The 22,649-nt window shown below is 41.8% G+C and overlaps 1 protein-coding gene and 1 long non-coding RNA gene across 4 annotated transcripts in view; both read right to left on the bottom strand.

Annotated features, from left to right (window-relative positions):
* ITPK1 (inositol-tetrakisphosphate 1-kinase) overlaps positions 1-22,649 on the bottom strand; it is a 132,554-nt gene that overhangs the window by 66,581 nt on the left and 43,324 nt on the right. The gene's annotated exons all lie outside the window — the stretch shown is intronic.
* On the bottom strand, positions 8,669-14,772 carry LOC132591810 (uncharacterized). Its single transcript, XR_009557238.1, has 2 exons — positions 8,887-14,772; positions 8,669-8,779 (listed from the first exon to the last, which is right to left on the bottom strand). It is a non-coding gene; the product is annotated as an uncharacterized LOC132591810 (long non-coding RNA).

Raw genomic sequence — 22,649 nt, 5'->3', positions numbered from 1 at the left:
AGTTTGCAATAAGTATGATTGCTCACTTAGGGTTACTGAGCCAGAATAGCTTGTTTTTCTTCTTCCTTTGCTTCAACATTTGAGATTTCAGTTCATCACAGTCCATCAAAACAAAGCAATTTAGCATGCAGCTTCCTGGGCAATTAAAAAAAAAGCTTCAATTCATTCTTGCTATATAATCTCTTACCAATATATTCTTATTATTACATTTTTATCCTGCCATTTTTCCAAACAGCTCAGGGCAATGTACACTGTTCTCCCACATCCCACCTGTGTTATCCTCACAACCACCCTGTGAGGTAGGTTAGTTTGAGAGATGCCTGGCTGGAAATCGATCATGGAGATGCCTGCCTACATAGCTGTCGTGACGAAGTGCTTGAGCTCACTACCAATACATGAGCTTCCATCATGCAGCCAGGCCTTTAGGAATGCTTCAGTAGACATCAGCATACCGTGTTTCTCCAAAAATAAGACACCGTCTTATATTTATTTTTCCTCAACAAAAAAAAACCACGGTGGCTTATTTTCAGGGGATGTCTTATTTTCGGAGAAACACGGTAGGTAAAAGTAAAGGGACCCCTGACCATTAGGTCCAGTCGTGACCGACTCTAGGGTTACGGTGCTCATCTCGCATTATTCACCAAGGGAGCTTCCAGGTCATGTGGCCAGCATGACAAAGCCACTTCTGGCGAACCAGAGCAGCACATGGAAGAAGAAGAAGAAGAAGAAGAAGAAGAAGAAGAAGAAGAAGAAGAAGAAGAAGAAGAAGAAGAAGAAGAAGAAGAAGAAGAAGAAGAAGAAGAAGAAGAAGAAGGGGAGGAGGAGGAGGAGGGGGGAGGAGGAGGAGGAGGAGGAGGAGGAGGAGGAGGAGGAGGAGGAGGAGGAGGAGGAGGAGGAGGAGTTTGGATTTGATATCCCGCTTTATCACTACCTGAATGAGTCTCAAAGTGGCTAACATTCTCTTTTCCCTTCCTCCCCCACAACAAACACTCTGTAAGGTGAGTGGGGCTGAGAGACTTCAGAGAAGTGTGACTAGCCCAAGGTCACCCAGCAGCTGCATGTGGAGGAGCAGAGACGCGAACCCAGTTCCCCAGATTACGAGTCTGCCGCTCTTAACCACTACACCACACCGTTTACCTTCCCGCTGGAGCGGTACTTATTTATCTACTTGCACTTTGACGTGCTTTCGAACTGCAAGGTTGGCAGGAGCTGGGACCGAGCAACGGGAGCTCACCCCGTCGCAGGGATTCAAACCGCTGACCTTCTGATGGGCAGGCCCTAGGCTCTGTGGTTTAACCCACAGCGCCACCCGCGTCCCTAGACATCAGCCTAAGGAGAAGCAAATTGCCACCCCAAAATCTAGTAATATTATCCATCCCTATCTGAAGACGAAGAGTCCGCTGTTGTAAGCAAGAGAAATCCATGCCTCTTTAACAGTAACATCTTCATCAAAGAAAATTGCCCTGGAACTGCAGAGCTGAAGGGGACCACTCGTTGGTCTCTGCAATCAGCCAGGGAAACAAGAGCCACTGGGAAGCTTCGCCCTCTGACATCCAGAAACAACAACATGACAAGCTGCAGACCAACCCAGCCCCATCCATCGCCCAATGAAGGAACAGTTGAAGGGAGTTTTCAACCCTCAACCCACCCCGAGCCAAGAAGAGCACTCTGTTCCGGTTGCCCTGGGATTGCAGAAGAAAGCAGAAAAACAAAACTCTGGCCCCATCCATGGGTCAAAAGACAAAGGGGGCACCAGCTGCCCTCCAAGCAAGAACAACCAGCAAGAGAAGATCAGCCTGGTCTGAAACAAGAATAACTGCTTGTTAGCTCACCCTTCTGCTCTCTTCTATATTTTCATGCCACATCCTTTTCTATGTATATCTATGGGGTTTTTTGCTTTTGTTTTTTTTAGCTTGTAAGCCTGAAGACAGGACCTCAACTTTATGACTGGTATAAGCCATTTTGGGAGGAAATAATTGTCTGAAAAAGTGGGGTGTAAGCAAGCAAGCAAGCAAGCAAATAAATAAATAAATAAATAAATAAAATAAGTTAAATTGTGTGTGTGTGTGTGTGTGTGTGTGTGTGTGTGAGAGAGAGAGAGAGAGAGAGAGAGAGAGAGAGAGAGAGAGAGAGAGATGTGATTTTAGAGTTGGGCACCCATGTTTGTATTTAAACATTAGTGCATGTTCTCAAGCTTTGAAAACCATCACAAAGAAGCTTCCATAAAGTGGGATTAGAGGTTTATATAGCTGCAGATGTCATTTAAACAAATTTCTCAGCTACGTCAGGCCCAAAATCCTTTGCCTAGAAGTGTATGGGTGTTAGGCACACCTCAGGCTTAAAGCAGGTGTGCCTAACTGACAACTGCATGGCAGACACAGACTGAAAGCTGCACCGGCGCACAGCAGTTAGAAAGCCACACATGTATGACTGGGAAATGACAATAATGGATGTATTAGCAAAAAGTAAAGATATACAGCAGCTAGCCTATCTGCCAGCAACCAGACAGACTTTAGGGTCATGCTGTGTGTGCTGCTTGTTAAGTCGTTTAATCAACTTTAATGTGTTCCCATATCATTTCTACCCACTTGGAAGAGATCTCCCCCTCCCCTTGCCGCCGCCGCTCTCCCTTCCCCTGTCCAGTTGCCAAAATCAGCTCAGCTATGTTAATACTTGCAGCAGTTAGCATGGAGCCAAAGGGCACCGAGGCAGAACTGGTGGCATGAAAACCTCCCTTTGTGACAGAAGAACTATCCTGATCCCGTTGCAAAGGGCAAACTCAGAACAAACCATTGCAGAATCTAATCAGAGTTGAAAAGTTCAACAAATGGGATTTCCATTTATCCCTCCCGCCCTGTACTTACACGCTGCAGTTAAGCCATCTAATTATCCATTCCAGTTCTGCTGAAACAGCAGAGGGTTGAGAAAGGAAATACACTTCCATGTGGAATTTTCCCAGTTTTCTCTCCCCCTTCAGTGCCTGCCCAGACAAACATCTTTGCACTGAAGCAGGGAGCAACTTTCACCGTGAAGAAAAGATGTCAAAGCACTAAGTTTCCTATTCTTCACAGAACTGGAAAAACCCAATATGGAGAATATCTGTCCAATCCAGTACAATTTGATTATGAACATCTGGATGTTAAAATAACTTCTAGTTGCTATTTTTACATAAGCCTGCACCAGGTAGAGACATTCATGAGGAGGATGAGTGATACTTTTGTACTATTCTGCATATAAAGCATTTGCATTACAGTGGGCATGTGTTCTGCTTTATAGAGCATAGTCCTCTATTTGAAGGCATTTTCTGTTTGGAACGCTGTTGACAGAAGTCACCCATCAAAATTGCACTAAGCAGCAGTAAGCCGATACAACAACTGCCCTGGTCAGTCTCTCTCTCTCCATCATGAAATGTATTCCTATTTAAACTAAATTATAGCAATTTGTAAATTTTCATCTATGCATATTAATTAGCATGTGCAGATTTTATGACCTTTTTGAGGGAGGGTTAAGGGATGCAGGTGGCACTGTGGGTTAAACCACAGAGCCTAGGGCTTGCCCATCAGAAGGTTGGCGGTTTGAATCCCCGTGACGGGGTGAGCTCCTGTTGCTCGGTCCCAGCTCCTGCCAACCTAGCAGTTCGAAAGCATGTCAAAGTGCAAGCAGATAAATAGGTACCGCTCAAGCGGGAAGGTAAACAGCGTTTCCGTGTGCTGCTCTGGTTCGCCAGAAGCGGCTTTGTCATGCTGGCCGCATGACCTGGAAGCTGTACGCCGGCTCCCTCGGCCAATAGAGCAAGATGAGTGCCGCAACCCCAGAGTTGGTCACGACTGGACCTAATGGTCAGGGGTCCCTTTACCTTTACCCTTTGGGTTGGGTTAATGCATTTCCTCTCTCTCTTTGGCAATGCATGAATGGGCAGCCTAATTTGTGTGAATACTACAAAGTACATTCCCGTGCCCTCTCCCTCCCCACCAGGGAAGAGCATTTTCAATAAAAGTTGTATAAGAATATACCAATATTCAACTTTCCCCTGATTTCTACAAAATTTCTATTGGTTTCTATTGTGGATAGAGGCAACTAGGGAAAGTATGACCATATGTGAATATGGTGGGGAATCTGTGACATTCTACATGATACTGGAGTTCAGCTCCAGTCAGCATGGTGAATGGTCAGGGATGATGGGATTTGTAGTCTGTAACACCTGGAGGGCACCATGCTCACTGTTACCACATCAAGGCAGAAACCTTTCCCAGTCCTTTGATGGTCTTCAGCTAAGTTTTATGCAGAGTAGACCCACTGAAATTAATTTCATGTTCACTAATTTCAATGGGTGGTATTAAATATTTAATTACATACCACCTCTTACTCCCAATATTCTTCAACTAGAAGTGCAAGGGTAAACACTTTAAACAGACTGAAATCATACTGCACTTTGGAAGACTTTTTTTGTGCAAAATTGAATAAATAGCTAGAGACTATATTTCTGAAAATTCATTGTTGTTCATTCCTCTTATTCTTGCTGTTAAATTTCTCGAGCTTAGTCATTCTTTACCATATGGTAATACTAAAGCTTTCCATTTTTGGGGTAACAACATCCTTGCTGCTATGATCATATAAAATGAGAAGTTATACGTGCTTCTTTTTTTTAAACTGAAAATAAATAATAACAAAAAGGGATTTAATGGTATATCATACTGTAATGTTCTTAAAATTTGTTCAACAATCATTTTCCAGTATCTTTGAGTATGCCAGCACCACCACTACATATGAAAATATGTTCCAGACTCTCTCTTACACCTTTCAGCAAAGTTTAGACCAGTCCTTACTTACGACTAGAATTGGAAACCATCTGCACATAACTTTAAAACAGTTTTTTCTTATGTTTGCATTTAATGAGAATTTATGGGCCTTTCTCCAAAGCGTTCCCCAAGTTTCCATCAGAATATATTATCCAATATCTTGTTGCTCCTTTATCGGGCATTCTTTTAACTTGTTCTGGTTCTCAGTCACATTACAACATCAGGCGATAAATTTTGGATAGTGTCTGTATTTTTAATTTTTAATATGTAAGCCACCCTTGGAAGAATACTACTCGGGAAGGTGGCATATAAATGGTTTGAAATAAAACAGTCCCAACAGGGCATACTGGTGTGATAAAAGACTCTGTCCCAATGCCAGCGGCCACCTTTTGTACACTGAATGGAGGTGGTGCCATCTTGCCCTTTGCCTCAGGCAGAACAAAGTCTAGGGTCCGCCCCCGTTGCCTGGCATTATCAACTTTATATTTAAAGCTCCAGGAGATTCCAGGTTCAATAGTTCAGGGTACATCTGATGCCATGCGAGATACTATCCACAAGTACGTGAGTAAGTATCTGTAGGTTTCCCACACACACATCAAAAATTATCTTTGTTTCAATGCCAAGGGTATGAATTAACCAAAAGCAAATTCATCTCCTCTCATTCTAAAGTATTTCTCTCTAAAGAAGTTGACTTGGCTTTGTTATCTTTAAAAGTTGTCAATACAAACAGAAAAAATAAAAAGTAACACCGCCACGTTCTGCCTATGGGTATCCTCTTCCAATGGTAATAATACACAACAATCTTTTGCTTTGCCCCCAACATTTCTCCTTCAATCCTTTTGTGTATGAGAAATATTCAAACAAAAAGACAGCCCTGGCCTAGGAAAACTTAACGGTGACTGCCTGCAAACCACATCCATTAAAATCAGGAGCCAACCCCATCCCCACTTCTCCCTCCTTTCCTTTGTTTACTTTAATGATATCAGTGTCTCACTGACCTGTAGCTAGGACTCTATGAACTGAAAACAGAAACATTATACTGTATGTACCTTTGTTATCTATGAAACTCTTTCAATAAAATCAATCAGAAAAAAAACCCACAACGGTTTAGCACTGCACCTGCAATGATGCAAGTACAGTACAAATAAACAAATCCCTCCTTGGCCTTTAGGATTAAATTCTTTGCATTGGCATGGATGCTGGCCACTTTAAATGCTCACCCATACTTAAAGCCCACTTCAAATCCTTGTTGGAAAGCATGGATTTATTTATTAAATTTATATACCTCCGGGGCTTTTTCCAGCCGGAACTCAGTTCCAGAACCTCTCAGGTGGGCGCCATTACCATTCTAAGAGAACACGGGAAGTGTTCGTGGTGAGTTACAGCACCCTTTTTTCTAGAAAAATAGCACTGCATACCACCCTTCATCTGACAATCACAGGGCAATTTACAGTATAAAAACACAAAAATACATAACTTAGGGGATGGGGAAGGATTTGCAACCAAAGACAGCAGGGAGCACTGGCTGCAAGTCCTGGTTTGCAGAGTGTGTGCGCTGGGTCGGTGTGACCGAGGAAGAAGAGAAAACAATACAAACATAAATATTATCTAAGACAGCAAGCAAATATAACACTTTAACACTTTATGAAATCCCTTATCCCAGTCAGTTAATTTCACTTAAATCACTGTCATTACCCTGGCTCATAGAAAATGCTGAGCCATAGTTTGTTTAGCTAATGCGTGCTTTGTTCAAACTCAGCCCAATTTTTTGCTACACATGTAAATCTGAATGCGCACAAGTTAAATGTGCATAAATTGTGGGTTTACTGTACACGGTAGGGTACAGTAAGCCCACAATTTAATACAGTCAAATATAGCAACCCCTGAAGGTGTATTTATTCCAAGCATAGCCTTTACCCAGGTGCAATTTCAACACACAGCATATTTTATTTGCTATATATTTTCCACCCAAGAGAAGTAGCTAGACTAAGTGCATTTGTAGACAGTCGCTGGGCTGTTTCAACGGTTTAGAATGAGCATACTCGTCGTGATGTTTCAATCATATTTATGATCCTGATTTTTATGATATTCATCAAATTGTGTTTACATAACGATAGGACATTTTGCACTTTTTTTCTGTTTTAAAGAACATAATTTATGGCACTGTTGATGTATAATGCAATAGCTAGTGAATAAATGTTTAAAAATTTAACAATGGGTTATTACAAAGGAAGCTTCCTTGTAGACAGTCAGATCACTGGTCCATCTTGCTCAGTATTGTCTACACCCACCTTTCTCAATCTTGATTCCTCAGATGTTGTCGGACTACAACTCCCATCATCCTTGACTGCTGGTCCTGCTAGCTAGGAATGATGAAAGTCGTAGTCAAACAACACCTGGGGAACCAATGGTGAGAAAGGATGGTCTACACTAATGCCCAGTGACTTTTCAGGGTTTCAGGCAGGAGTCTCTCTCTCCCAGCCCGGCTAGAGATGCTGGGGATTGAACCTGCGACCTTCCGCATGCAAGTCGGGTGCTCTACCACTGAGCTATGGCTCTTCCCTTACCACTGAGCTACTTGTAACTCAGTATTTATGGAAGGAGCTCAGGGTGACAATCTTGAGTGTTCATTTTCTCATTTTATCCTCAAAAGAACCTATGAGAGCGACCGAACTCTTGCTGGCCCAAATAAATGAATAATGGACCAGATTTTTATTTTTATTTTAAACCCAGATCTCCCTAGTTCAGCTTTTTGAGATTGAGAAGCAAGATATAAATACAGCCAAGATTATTCCCCAATCCAATGTTGCATTCTGACCATACCATGCAGGCCATCTTAGCATGGATGCTTTCCTCTATACTGCATAAACTCCCAACAGCTTTGACTTCCTAGCTGCCAACACATTACACAGAAAATTTTACTTGAAATTTAAAAGCCTTAAAGAAGGAGCTTGTTTTGCAACAAAACCCTATTCAGTCAGCTCCCTAATTGGCTGCCTATATTTGCTACCAGACGAAGATTTCGGAAACTGAAAGCTTTTGTGTCCCAACACAATCCAACACGAAAGACAGGTTCCAATTTGGGATCTCCCCCCCCCAAAAAAAACCTTCTAAATAATGTGCTTTTCTTCTGACAAACATAAGAGAGAAAGCTACTTCTACTTTAAATTCACTGCACTCTCGGAAAGCCAAGCTTGTTACCAGAAAAAGATTGTGAGGACTAATGAGAACTTTTAATGAACTGGATATGGGATTAGGCCTTGGTACGAACCAGTGCCAGATCAATACTTGCTTAGATTTGTTCACACACAGTTATCAAGGAGCCAGGAAGTAGTTCAGAAACTTAGCACACGAGAAGTAGCTTACATAGCCTCTCATGCTTACATTTCAGGGAAGCTACAATACCTGTACTGTACCTCTATTTTGGCCCTTTCATGATTCAACCATTTCTTACTTACTTTTCATTTTGTTGAAGTGTGTGAGGGTAGGTTTTTTTAAAGTTAAAGTAAGTTTTAAACTACCAGCACAAGTCCAAGTGCACGAGCTTCCATTTTCTCTCCTCTCTCCAAATCAGTTTTCCTTTCATGCCATGTCTTTCAGCTTTTAAGTATGAGCTCAGGGACCGTCCTATTATTATTTGTAAGCTGCTGTGGGAGCCTTTTTTCAGCCAGAGGTTGAAATAAAAATGGTTTTAGTAATAAATGACTCCATGCATCTGAGGTTATAATGTTTATATGCGTATACGAGCTCATTAAAAGTAATTCATCATGACTTTTTGTCCTTCAACAACTAAACTAGGACAGTTTCATACATGCAAGTCCTGCTTACTGAACAGAGTGTGTTTCCTGGAAATGGTTCGTTAGTTGAACGTTTGCATAACGAGTCCACGTTTTCCACAGATTGCTTTGGGAACATTTCTAATCCATTACAGTGGTACCTCGGTTTAAGTACACAATTGGTTCCGGAAGTCTGTACTTAACCTGAAGCGTACTTAACCTGAAGCGAACTTTCCCATTGAAAGTAATGGAAAGTGGATTAATCCATTCCAAATGGTTCCACGGAGTACTTAACTTGAAGCGTACTTAACCTGAAGCGAACTTTCCCATTGAAAGTAATGGAAATTGGATTAATCCGTTCCAGACGGGTACTCAAACTGAAGCGTACTTAAACTGAGGTATGGCTGTACTGTATTTCTCTCCCCTCCTGCCACCATGGTTTCTTCCTAAAATGGCTGCAGTCAGCTAGAAAAAGAGAAACAAAGGAGAAACTGCTTTGTCCGATCTCTCCTGCTCTCTGATTTCTCTCTCCCCTCCCTCTCCATGGTTTCTGACTGAAAATGACTGCTGCCGACCAGCAAACCACAAGAAGTACGGAAGTGGGCAAACCCCAGATGTTTCAATATTTAAATCACCTGTGCATGCAGTGACGTTTGGGCATACAGTAATACGTTGTGAATCTGTGGATAACAACTGGATGGACAGTAGAACCTCCATGTAGTGTGAATGTGTTTTATTTTTATGTTCATTTTTTCACATGCGACAAAACCATATAATTTCCAGCAAACATAAATGTGGGATTTATGCCCAGCTGCGCAGAGCACAGGGTGGAGCACTCAGAGAATCACAGAACTCAAAGTTCACAGAGTCAAACACCTATTCCTACCCCAACACACAGTAAAACTAAAAACGTCCTTTCCATTATGTGGGGATTCGGTCTATCAAGTAGATCATAGAATCTTAAAATTGTAGAGTTGGAAGGGACCCCAAGAGTCATCTAGCCCAACCCCCTACAATGCAAGAATCTCAACTAAAGCATCCATGACAGGTGGCCATCCCACCTCTGCTTAAAAATCCCCAAGGAGAGTTCACTTCAAGATCCCAGTGGGTAACCTCTTCCCTGCGGTCCAATGTCAACTGTCCAGTCAACCCCTGCCTAATTCATCCCCTACCCCACACCTGCAGCCACGTTGCCTCCCTCTTCCTCTGTGCATGTGTGGATGCAGATAAGGATGCCAGTGCCCCACCATCTCATGTGGCCTCTCAAGGCCAAAGAAGTTGCTGACCTCTGAAGCAGAACATTTAAAGTTGGATTTAGTTGTAATTGCTTTCGTTTTTATAAAACATCTGGGACAGGCCTACTGCCAGTTGAATTGACATTACATATGAACAGAGAGCCATTTCCTATGGCATTCATTCATTATGGCATGGAAGACCGAAAGAATGGCAGTACAGAGAATTGTGTTTCCATGATGCATGTTGTCTGTTTCCTACCGTGAGGCCTGTTGCACCAATGGCATGTCCGGCACAGCTCCCTGCCAGCCAAATGAACCAACTAGGACTAGTGAAGAAAGGCTGGGGCAGTTCAATTGGTCCCCAGACATGCCATCTGGGCATGGGATCAATTCTAGTCAAGTCTTTCTGACCACTGATTAATGTTTGCAAAAGAATAAAACCATTAAAGGGCTACAACCTCCTCCTCTCCAACTTCTGATGCAAAATAATGTTATCCATTGTTATGTGGCTTTCATTAGGTTATCTGAGGCAGGATCAGAGAAATCAGACTTTAATTCTGTTGTTAATAAACTCTAGCTGGACATCCTTCCCATTCAAATGAGGACTGACACTGTTTTACTAGCGTACAAACTTTGCACGCAACAAGCTATAGGGCTGTAGAAAAAAAGAAATGCAGCTCTCAACCACAGCAGAGGGCAACATGTTAAATCCTAGACAGTCGCAGTGAAAACTCCATGGCATAAAAACAGGAAACATTAGAGCTACAGAGGAACATATGTGCACGCATAAAGCACAGTTTTGGGTTTATTTAAAAGTTTTGATTTAGAAAGCAGAAGGACACCACTTCTTTATGCAATTGTCAGCAACGGATGAGTCTGGCCAGAAGCTACTTTGACTGATTGTGAGTGGGCAACTTTGCACATGAGAAACCAATAATTCCTTTATATGCATTCTCTTCTGAATTGGTAACCCAAGAACCAAATGGAAACCACAGGGGATGACATTTAGCTAAAAAATTCAGGGTGGGCAGATGTCCTATTTTACAGAGGACAGGCCTCTGATTTGAAAGTCTAAGTTCAGGTTCAAATAAGAAGTGAAAACCTTGAAGTTGCCCCATCAATAGCACTGGACAGCACAATGAGCTGGCACACAAGTCACCTGGTCGCAACATTCCCCTCTATAGTGAGATGTATTGCATTTCTATTTAAATTAGGGTAAATGGTTTAAAATTTGCATTTATGCATATGTGCATTTTATACAAATAAGGGCTCTCTTTTTAGAGGACGTGTGTCCTCTTTTTTTGCCAGTGTGGCCTCTCTATAGGCCATTAGGCCAGTCTATTAACCAAGTACCATACTATCCACTCTGGTACCATTTCCAGTGGAGAAATGCTGTACATTTCCCTTCACTACCACCAACACCACTCATCCTTTGAATCTGCCTTTTATTATTCCGCCACAGCCACAGCAGTAACTGGCACTGAAACACACACAAATTATTTCACTCCTGGCTTTGCAAAATTAAAAAAGCAAGCCTTTCCTGCACATTGCAAAAAGCAACAAGGAAGTAATTTAAGCTTTTTGCACATGGTGCATTTTTTTATGTGAAAGAGGACAGGGTACAATGCATAAAGGTAACACCCTGTACAAATATGATTGATCTTATTTACTGCCTGATAAGATATTTGAGGTGGTGACCGAGACATTGTATTGACTAAGCAGCTCAGATTGTGGGAGTTGCACCTGCACAGTGCACTATGGCCCTGCTGGCTCAGCACTTTGGCAGGCTATTTACAGTGAACCAAGACCACAGCCTGGGGTTATTGGAACAGCAGTCAGTGGTACACCCAAATCAGGGCTCCAATACACAAACAGGCTATCTAAACAGTCAAGATCTCTGCAGTCATATTGGCCCTGCAAATGTAGAAGATTGCTGTGGTGATACAATACTGCTGAATCTCATAGCCACTACTTGCAGGCTGGGAGCATCTCATGAAATTATTCAGTGGAGTTATATTGAGCAGATTCTGCCAGCCCTAATTACTTGGTGGAACTCCAATGCACCAAAGCTGGTAGACTCCTACCCCTTCTCTTCTCAGGCTTGCAGGGTCTTCCCTCCTTACCTTTGTGGATTCCCCACTACCTTTCATTTTCTGAGCCAAGCTCAGCTAGCATAATGTTTGTGTTACAGCATTTCTGCCATTGTTAACTGAATTACTGAAACCAAAGTTTGCGAGTCCACTTGTAACCATGGTTGCAAACTAGGATTTGGAGATGAACCATAGCTAGCAAAAATAGCATGGCTTTACAATTAGCTCATTAAAAAAATGAAGGAGGAGGAGAAGGAGGAGGAATTAATGTGTGGAGGGGGAGGAGTATGAAAACCTGTGCAGTGCTCCCAATTTCCTAACCTTACCACAACTATTTATTTTATTGGACCAATTCTTCATGCTTCAAGCTTCAGGTCTTACAAGTCCAAACAAAGACTGAATAAAGAAATGAATAACCAGTGGTCACCTGAGTGTTTTGAGAACAAATATACATGGTCTGCCCTTCCCTTCCCTTATTTTGTTATCCCCTTTGTTGTCTAAATTAGAGAATGCATGTTCCTTGGGCAAGAGCCTCTTTTTGTTTGTTTTCCCACATTATTGGAAACACACCACATACATTGATGTTATTATGCAAACAAATGGCAACACTGAATCAACAGCACTTCCATGTACCCTGCCCCAAGAAAGGCATGAGGATATTCACATTTCAAGCCTTTTAGAACGAGCAGCAAGCAAACACACAAAATTACTAGAGTAAGCAATTCCCGTTAGGCAAGCAGCTATTGTATTTTCTATGCCACTGGGAAACTTGTTTAATTCAAGGGTCACTGCAGATGTTCAACCCAAGTCCACATCCCCCTCCACCTCTTTTTACAATGGTTACTGGGAGGACCATTGTGAAGTACATAATAGTGCCAAACAGTTCCTACCTGAGCATATGGTTGGCATCCTTTTTAAACTTGAACAAAGGAGAGAGGCGGCAGCAGCCGCCGATGCGACCTTCACTAGGTGAAGGATAAATACACCTGGAAGTTAACCATATGGAATATCTGTGACTTATGTAGTGTCTATGATACCAGTTGCTCAATAGGAAGTTGCAGGAATCTAGGCAATGCAGAGCTAGGAATTCCTTTGCCTCACCCACTGTAGGACATGGCGCTCTGATAGGGATAACCAAGTGTTATTGGTCTACTCTTCTTCTTCTTCTTTGGCGATCACTCGTATCCGAGTAAGATTGTCTTCCATAAACACGGTTTTAACAATGGGTCCGTAAGTGACTGTGGAGGCCAATTCTGGATCCACGTGTCCTTCCACAGTGGGGACATTTGTTTCCGGGTGGGAGTTTATCATGGTGTGGATTTGCCAAGCGTGCCTTCCTCTTAGCACGTTTCTCCCTTGCGTCCTGAGATCGAGTGTCTTCAAAGCCCATGACACCTTTGGTAAAGGCTGTTCTCCAACTGGAGCACTCGCAGGCCAGTGTTTCCTAGTTGTCAGTGTTTATACTACATTTTTTTTAGATTTGCCTTGAGACAGTCTTTAAACTTCTTTTGTAGACCCACCAGCATTGGTCTACTACCATTGATACATTGAAGTTCCACCAAGTCATTAATGCTGGCAGAATCTACTCAAGAGAACTCCACTAAACAATCTACCCTACTAGAATTAATAATTCTTAAGCTGTCACCTCACACTGGGCCAAATTAAGTCTTCCCAGAGACCTTCAGACCATGCATGGGATCAAAGGTGTGAACAGACATGTACACCGTTAGAGATGCCCCCAGGCCTGATCTATACCCTGGTGGGCCGAAAGACCTCTCAGTGGCCACTATACAGCCTGAGCCAGATTCATACAGAGCTATGCAACAGGTTTTCTGCACAGGCCCAGCATCAGATCTCCTACTGAATTCTGGATGTTCGCAGTATTTAACAGTGACTATTATTTTATGTATTTATTACATTTATATACTGCCCTTCATCCAAAGATCTAAGGGGCAGTTCACAAAATGTGCCTTTAGGAAGAACCCTGGCCTATTGGCAACAAAGGACCCAAAAGGACCCAAAAGGTACAGTAACTTCACCGATGCAATAAGTTTGAAGGGCATCTTCAACTATGGAGACAAACTTGAGAAGAAACAACTCGAGCTGCTGCCCAGCTGGCTGCAACTAGCCTACTGTAAAGTTTAGCAATGCTACACATCAAAGCATAAATCTATGCATAGACAACACAACCTATCAGATGGGTGCTTTGCTAGATCTGGAGAAGGCAAGTTTGTCAGAAACTCTTGAAATTGCCATTACACACAAAAATATTTCCCCTAACAATGTTCGTGTGGAAGCTGACAGCACTAGTGATACAAACAACTAGCCAGTTGGAGTGTTTGCTGTAAGCAAACTGGTGCAGATTCTATAGAAAACTAGAGGAAGACTGGATAGTTGAAGCATGATAAAGCTCTGTCAATGCCACGACATTGGACTCTTGAGCCTGTCACCTCTGCTATTTATAAATGCATACCTGTTACCTATAAATGCAAAGAATCATAGAATTGTAGAGTTGGAAGGGATCCTGAGGATCATCTTGTCCAACCTTCTGCAATGCAGGACAACGCAGCTGTCCAATACAGGGATTGAACTTGCAACCTTGGCATTATCAGCACCATGCTCTAACTACCGGTAACTGAGCTATCCAGGCAGACATGCATCTTTCCATGAAAAAATATTTGCTGCAATGGGTCCTGCTATGCGTCTGGGAAGTTAAATGTCTTAGTTTCCTACCATGTACAAGTCTTCAGGTGTAGGTTTGGGATCAGTACAACTAAGCAAATAAATCCACAATAATTACTGTCCTATAAAACCATTTAGTAGCCAATCTGCCCACACACTGTTCATTGTTTATGGTTTGTCCATGAGATACATACATTATATATATATATATATATATATATATATATATATATATATATATATATATATTCCCCTACTTAAAAGCAGATTAGTTGCTTTTAAAATGTTCACTCATTCAGTTACTCATAATTCCAGAGGGCCATTGAAGAAAACCCCTAGAATAATCTCTCCAAAATAAGAAGAAATCACTACCCAAGACAATTTTATTTATATTCTGCCTTTCTTCTATAGAATTCAAGGTAGCACACATAGGTTGCCAGCACATGTAATACTAAGCCATGGTTTAATGTTACAAGGATCAACTGAAGCAAGCTCCAATTCAAGGTAACCCTCATAGAAGGATGGCACCCACGTATAATGCTAAATCACAGTTTCCAGACACTTCACAGTTGCACTGCGGGAAACAGAGAGCGAACATGAGCACAAGGTTTCTTGCATCACATCACAATTGCAAAATAAAAAAATTCCTTCAGTAGCACCTTAAAGACCAACTAAGTTTTTATTTTGGTATGAGCTTTCGTGTGCATGCACACTTCATCAGATATGAAAGCTCATACCAAAATAAAAACTTAGTTGGTCTTTAAGGTGCTACTGAGGGAATTTTTTTATTTTGTTTCGACTCAGACCAACCCGGCTACCTACCTGTAACTATCACAATTGCAGTTAGAGAAACTTAACCTTCTTTGTCAATTGATGTTCCTAACAGCATCTCCTTTCGCTTCAAAATGAATGTGGATCATTGAACTGCATTGTTTCCACAGCATGCCTTTGATTTGCTAAACTACCGTAATAAATAGGAGCTTTTAACAGCCATTCATACACTGTTTAACCTAACCTTCTCCTATTAACGTGAAGCATACTAATGAAAAGAGAGCAGAGAACAAAATACTCAGGATGGTACATAGAAATCTGCTACTGGGACCGGGGAATAATTGTGAAAGGCACACTGACTATTTAGCCGGACAACAGAGCAGCTACTGTCACAAAATGAGTTTCATTGTGGGAAACATTAACTTTCCTCATAAGTAACACTAAGCGAATTGCTGGAGGGTTTTAACACCATATTTTGTTGAACAAGCCAGGATAAGTACTGCAGATGACCAAAGAAACTGTGGTTTGTTCCCCCCTCACTTCCTCAGTCACTTCCCATCTGACATGCCCCAAAGCAGACAGTCCTCCTTTCCATCTCAGACACTTCCAAATATGAGGCTATTTTAACCATAGCTGCCAAGTTATCCCTTTTTTACAGGGATTTTCCCTTATGCTGAATAGGCTTCCTCGCGAGAAAAGGGAAAACTTGGCAGCTATGATTTTAACCCTTTCCTACCACCCAGTGGAATAAAATAATTTATCTCAGCAGGACTCCTGTCTTCATCTCTGTTGGATTTTCTTTAAAGTTCACCTGCTAACTGAAATAATGAATATTGGAGGCAAAAGGATATCTTCATTCTTTTCCAGCAGATGCTCACACACCCTTTACAGGCCCCTCCAAAATTCACCCATTACCCATCAGTGATCAGTACCTTTAAGGCCAGTTTTATCAAACTAGTCCCCAAAGACCATCCAGATTATCAGGTGTTAAGTACTTTAAAGTCATAAGTATGGGTTTCTCACCAATGGGGGGGGGACCCTAAAGTACAGAAAAAGGAATGATCAGTATTCATTGGATCCTTTTGGGAGTTGTTTTTAACCTCCACAGGTGTAACAATCATGCTAGCCTAAGAGTTAAGTTGTCCTTTCAACATAACAGCCCTGGATATAAGTCAATAAATTAGGCAGACGCCCCTTTGAGTTTCCCTCTCCTCACAAAGAATCATCAAAACCAGGCTTCCTCAACCTCAGCCCTCCAGATGTTTTGAGACTACAATTCCCATCATCCCTAACCACTGGTCCTGCTAGCTTGGGATCATGGGAGTTGTAGGCCAAAAACATTTGGAGGGCCGAGGTTGAGGAAGCCTGATCAAAACCATGCAGGTTGGCTTGAGACTGAAGGCTTGTAGGGGGAAGAATGAATGCAGGAAGGAGCCTGATGCAAGGAAGGACTACTTCTGGAAAAGTGCCAGATAAAGTTGCTTAGCCTAGGGAGTAGTTTTATTAGAATTGAATGTGTGTGTGTGTGTGTGTGTGTGTGTGTGTGTTTCAATTTTTAATCACTTTCAGATGTTTCATGGGAAGTTTTTCAAAAATTAAATACTGGTACATAAATAAATAAACAAATATTTCTAGTTGATCTTGCCTTATGCCTCTTTTGCTTAGTGAGCCATCTGCAGCAGGGCACTGAAACGAACCAGGACTAAACTAGAATCCTGGCTTCAGATTTGTTGACAAATCATGGTTAAAGCAAGCCAGGATACAGAAGCCAACAACAAACCACAGTTTAAAACTGTGGGTTATTCTCATAAAATAACCCATTGTTTCATTCTTGCAGGTTGAGATAGTCAAACAAACCGCAGTTAGGCTAAGCAAATGGATTAGCACTGCAGCCTAACCTGGACATCTTTTTAATTCAGCTTCTGTTACCACAATTGTTTCGTTCCACAGGAGACCGCAGTGGTAAGTTTTCTGTTTTCAAGATATCGTACACATTCCACATTGATTTGCTGCACTCCTGAAGAGTCTCACCACTGGGAACTGGGGCTAGTGTAACAATATAGATACAGATGTGGGTGGCACTGTGGTCTAAACCGTTGAGTCTCTTGGGCTTGCCAATCAGAAGGTCAGTGGTTTGAATCCCTGTGATGGGGTGAGCTCCCGTTGCTCTGTCCCAGCTCCTGCCAACCTAGCTGTTCGAAAGCACGCCAGTGCAAGTAGATAAATAGGTACCGCTGTGGTGGGAAGGTAAACTGTGTTTCCATGCGCTCTGGTTTCCGTCACAGTGTTCTGTTGTGCCAGAAGTGGTTTAGTCATGCTGGCCACATGACCCGGAAAGCTGTCTGTGGACAAACGGCGGCTCCCTCGGCCTGAAAACAAGATGAGCACCGCAACCCCATAGTCACCTTTGACTGGACTTAACTATCCAGCGGTCCTTTACCTTTTACCTTATAGATACAGAACCACAAATACATGGTTATATATAGTCACTGCTGCTTTGCAGTTTCTGAAAACTGTATTAAATATTGCCAGCTCCATATCTATATTATTGGTTCTCAGCTATTTATGGAAGATGCCAGATTTTTAAAACTATGGGTCTTAAAAAATGTTTTGCTAGACTTTTTAGTAAAGACGACCATCAACAGTATTTTGACAATAAATGAACCCTGCACTACTGGCTTTGCATTCTTATCTTTATACTCAATAAAAGCAGGATTCAATATTACCCACTATGAGCCACTTCTGTTGCTCTCAACACTCCAATCATGGGCAAAGATCTTTCCCAGTACTGCTATGCTGGATCACTGAACTGGAATTTAAATCTTGGCCTTTATATAAAGCACATGCTCCAAATGGTGTTTTACTGCTGAACTGTATCCTCTGCTTCCACCAAGCTTTCAATTTCACACTTACTCATCAACGTTGCAAAACCTGACTCCTGGTAAACTTTGCTTCTCAATATGATATAGTTCAGTCCTCATTAAGTCGATCTTTATATATATATATATATATATATATATATATATATATATATATGTCCCACTCCTCGCTCCCCTCCAAAATAAATTGTGAAAACTGGGTACATTGATAAAGCTAGGACAAAGTAATGAAGGTCTGAGAAGTCATTATATTATCTGAGGAAGAGGCAAAACAATGAAGAGAGATGGACAAGGGTTCTGGCATAATCTTGTTAGCAAGGGACGGTCCAAAGAGTAAAGAGTGGCAATGCAATATTAGCAAGAACTTTATGCACTGACCATTAAAAACAGAGATAAACATATAAAATGGAGCATTACAGCCCTAGATCAAGGCAACTATTTCAATAAGCTTTTGGACACAATGTTCTTTTAGAAATAATTTGGGCATAACTGTACTGTATGTATTTTTTCTTCTTCAAACAAAGCCAAATGAAGTTTGCAATTCAAACAAGGTTGCCGTTTAGTTTTTGCCCTGGTTCTCATTCGCCATGCCTCACGAGGTCGTGGTTATCTACAGCAAAGCCTAATATGATTTCTGGAATATGTAGAGAGAAAGGTGGTCTTTAAGGAACTCAGATCCTAACCTAGAATATGGGTCAAGACTTAAATCAATACTGTAGGGTAGGGGGCTTTAATGTTGTGGTCCTGATTGGGGGCCCTGCACCTGCAATTTGTATTGCAAAAAAACAAACAAACCCAACAACATTAAAACAAACAGATTTCTTTTTTCTTGGTACTGCAAATTGTGAGAAGTCCAAACCAGACAGGGACCAAAGCAGGGAAGGGTCAAAGGCCTTTTACTTTGATTGATGCAAGGCTCCAAAGTTTGGACTGGACCCCCAGAAACTGCTATTTGCAAGGGCGTGAATAGGAAATATTTCCACAGTGCTAATTGCAAGAGGGGTGGTGGTGTACTGACCACAACCACTTGTGCCTCCTACCATTTGAACCCAACCACTCCTGCACCAAAGGGACCTTGGTTTAAAATGTTGGGAAATACTCTGAGACCTTCAAGGGCCTCTACCAATCAGGATATAGTTTTATACCCAATAGCATGAAGCAACTTCAAGTGCCTATAGCAACAGAACACAGTTTTAGTAACCTGTTACTGTCTTATTTTTATAAAGGCCAGAAACAGCCACAAATTATCCATGTCTAAAGTCGATTAACTTATGCAAACAGTTGAATCTCCAATAAGCAAAAGTGGCTGGTTTATGCAATTTATTAAAAACCTTTACCCTTCAATCAAATCATCACTGCAGCTGGCTAAATATATTCACAGCTTACAGCTGCCATGCTGCTTCATGCAAGCGACTCCAATTAAGCAGAAATCAGATGGGCACATTCCACGACCAAGCAGCCGCCTTTTCCTCCCCCTGCATTCCCTCATGGTTGACTCAACTTACCTCATCTCATCAATTAATTAGACAGCAAGCTTTCTATTGTTATGTTTGCTATTTCTATTGCACAGCTACAGGTTATAGGCCCAGCTGTAAGAGATCAATCTCTGTAAGCCACACAGATCAAGAGGCATCAGTCTTCCAACACTCTCTTGCTTGATTCCCCCCAGCTTGGGAAAAGTTTCTATATTAACCTTTCATCAAGACTGCTTAAAGCCTGTTCTGTATCCATGTCTGCTGCTTATCTCAAGGGACGAACAGCTTCAACATCGAAATTTTGACATATCAACTATCTTACTCCTTCCTTCCTTATTTCTAACACAACGCCACAGCAACGCGTGGCAGGGCCAGCTAGTCAGTTATATAATGCATGCTTTCCACACAATTATTCTGTTCTAAAGAAGGAGAGTTAAGCCTAGAAAAAGGTAATCCATCAGCATCTTCCATCTTCCAGGTCACTCCATAATATGGAATGATGATGTCAGGGAACCTTTGGCTCTCCATTTGTTGTTGGACTTACAACATCTGGACACAAACACACATGTTCCCCATTCCCAGTCACCAACACTATCTAGGATTTACAAAACTGAGGTAGCAATAACTGGGGCACAGGATTTCACTGAAAAATTACTGACAAAGTAAATGGCATTCATTCAATGATAATTCGAGATGCATGACACTGGTAACCTGTCCTTAGATTGATGAAGCTTACGTTTGGCTGAGCTCACTTTTGAGTAATCTGGAGCTATTTTCTCTGGGGGGAAACATCCATCTCTCTGCTTGCAGCTACGGTTGCCAGACTCAATAGAGGACAGGACTTCTGTGCCTTTAATTGCCCTGCTCTCTTTTGAGTCTGGAAACCTTAAAGAGAAACCAGCAGACCCTTTGTTTAATTTCCAAGCAAAGGGTCTGCTGGTTTCTCTTTAAGGTTTCCAGACTCAAAAGAGAGCAGGGCAATTAAAGGCACAGAAGTCCTGTCCTCTATTGAGTCTGGCAACCCTAGTTGCAGCACACAGTGGTTGCACATTAGGGAGCAATTTAGGAGCTAGGCTAGATGGTCATTCAGCCTCTTGCAACTCATTTACTGAATAACTGTAAACATTTGATATTTTGTTCAGTCGTTGATTGATTAATTTCTAATGCTACAGTAATATAAAGTTACTAATATATATAAATAGTTGTCAATCTATTTTCCTTCTGACACACCCTCCCTCTCAGCCTCTAGGTTCTCACCCAGGGCCCAAACAAACTCAGCTCACCCACAAAAATCATACAATGAAAAGAGTTCCTGGAAAGAGCAGACATCATCCTGGTCTCTCAGTCTAAACCTGTTTTTTATGGGCAGGCCCAAGGTGGATAGTACCTCCTCCGGCTGCTCGTACCTGTGTCCCATTCAGCTGCACTCTTCATACTCAGTTCCAGGTACACCAGGTTTTGTCAGTTTCCCAGTGGGTACAAAGGAGGGGGAAAGGACCAACCTTCACTCAAAGCTCTTTCTAAAAATTAAAAAAGAGCAAGAAAGCCATGGCAGTTTGACTAAAATCCTCTTTATATATAGCAGGCACCCCCAAACTTCAGCCCTCCAGATGTTTTGGACTACAATCCCCATCATCCCTGACCACTGGTCCTGTTAGCTAGGGATCATGGGAGCTGTAGGCCAAAACATCTGGAGGGCCGCAGTTTGGGGGTGCCTGATATATAGTATTGCTCTTAAGCCTGACAGTACAGTGGTGCCTCGCTAGACGAATTTAATTCGTTCCACGGGTCTTTTCTTATAATGAAAAATTCGTCTAGCGAATCCCATAGGAATGCATTGAATTTTTTTTGAATTTATTTTTGCCCATAGGAACGCATTAATTGAATTTCAATGCATTCCTATGGGAAACCGCGATTCGCTAGACAAATTTTTCGTAAAACGAATTCGTCTAGCGAGGCAACCTCCGCTAGAAAAAACCTTTCGTTAAGCGGAAATTTCGTTAAGCAGGGCATTCGTTAAGCGAGGCACCACTGTCATTTTCTCCCACTATCTTTCTTCTCATAACAAAATAAGCCCAAGTGGGCTTCTGCATCATGTTTATAGGCGTCATTGAAGTCAGAATTATAATAAAACTCACTGCATCATCCAAAAAAGGATGAAGGTCCAACCAAGGACTATGAAACTTCAACCGAAAATCACTCACACAGCTTCATGAAAGATGTACTGTATGAACCCCTTGGAAAGACACACAGAATAAAAGCGGGACTCCGCAAAATCTGCAAAGTAGGACTAAACGAGTTACCGTACATTTGATCACCCTGAATTCATCTACTTGGAAAATCTTTAGTGTGGTTAATTGGGCGCCACGGCAAAATTTTGAGGATGCTATCTTGCTAAACCTAAAATTCCATGGTTTTAGAAAACCATTTAGCAATGAATATGCAGAAAGTGAATAATCTGATGGTTTGAGATAGCACTTATGTCAAAGCACTTATTTGCATAGCTCAAAATATGAGCCTCCAAACTAAGCAGCCAAAACATCCAAGCGTCTTATTTCACTGTTGGCCTCTGCTCATCTGCCTGAGGCAATTCCATTAACACAAAATGCTATCTTCATTAATCTAGCAACCCTCTTTAGTAGCCATTCTTCTTCCCATTTCTAAAAGATTGGATTACAAAACCACACTCCTCTAAAGTTTAGGACCTTTGACGTCTTTAAACCCAATTAATGTAACTACATTAAATCACATCTGAACGGTTCCCAAATAGAAGTCAGAAAAGAGCCTTGACTAAAACCCGATCTCACAGCACCGTGACTTTCAAAGTCAGTTAGCAATTCTATCAGGGTGGTCCAGTTCTCGTTTGTGTCAGAGCAAGAATTTATCCCAGTGGACAAGGTATTCTGAATGAAAGATTGTCACCCTAACATTTGCATTAATGG

This window comes from Zootoca vivipara, chromosome 1 (genome assembly GCF_963506605.1).
Source record: "Zootoca vivipara chromosome 1, rZooViv1.1, whole genome shotgun sequence".
Taxonomy (NCBI): domain Eukaryota; kingdom Metazoa; phylum Chordata; class Lepidosauria; order Squamata; family Lacertidae; genus Zootoca; species Zootoca vivipara.
The sequence above is the reverse complement of the archived record's forward strand: the minus strand, read 5'-3'. Positions and strand labels throughout refer to the sequence as shown.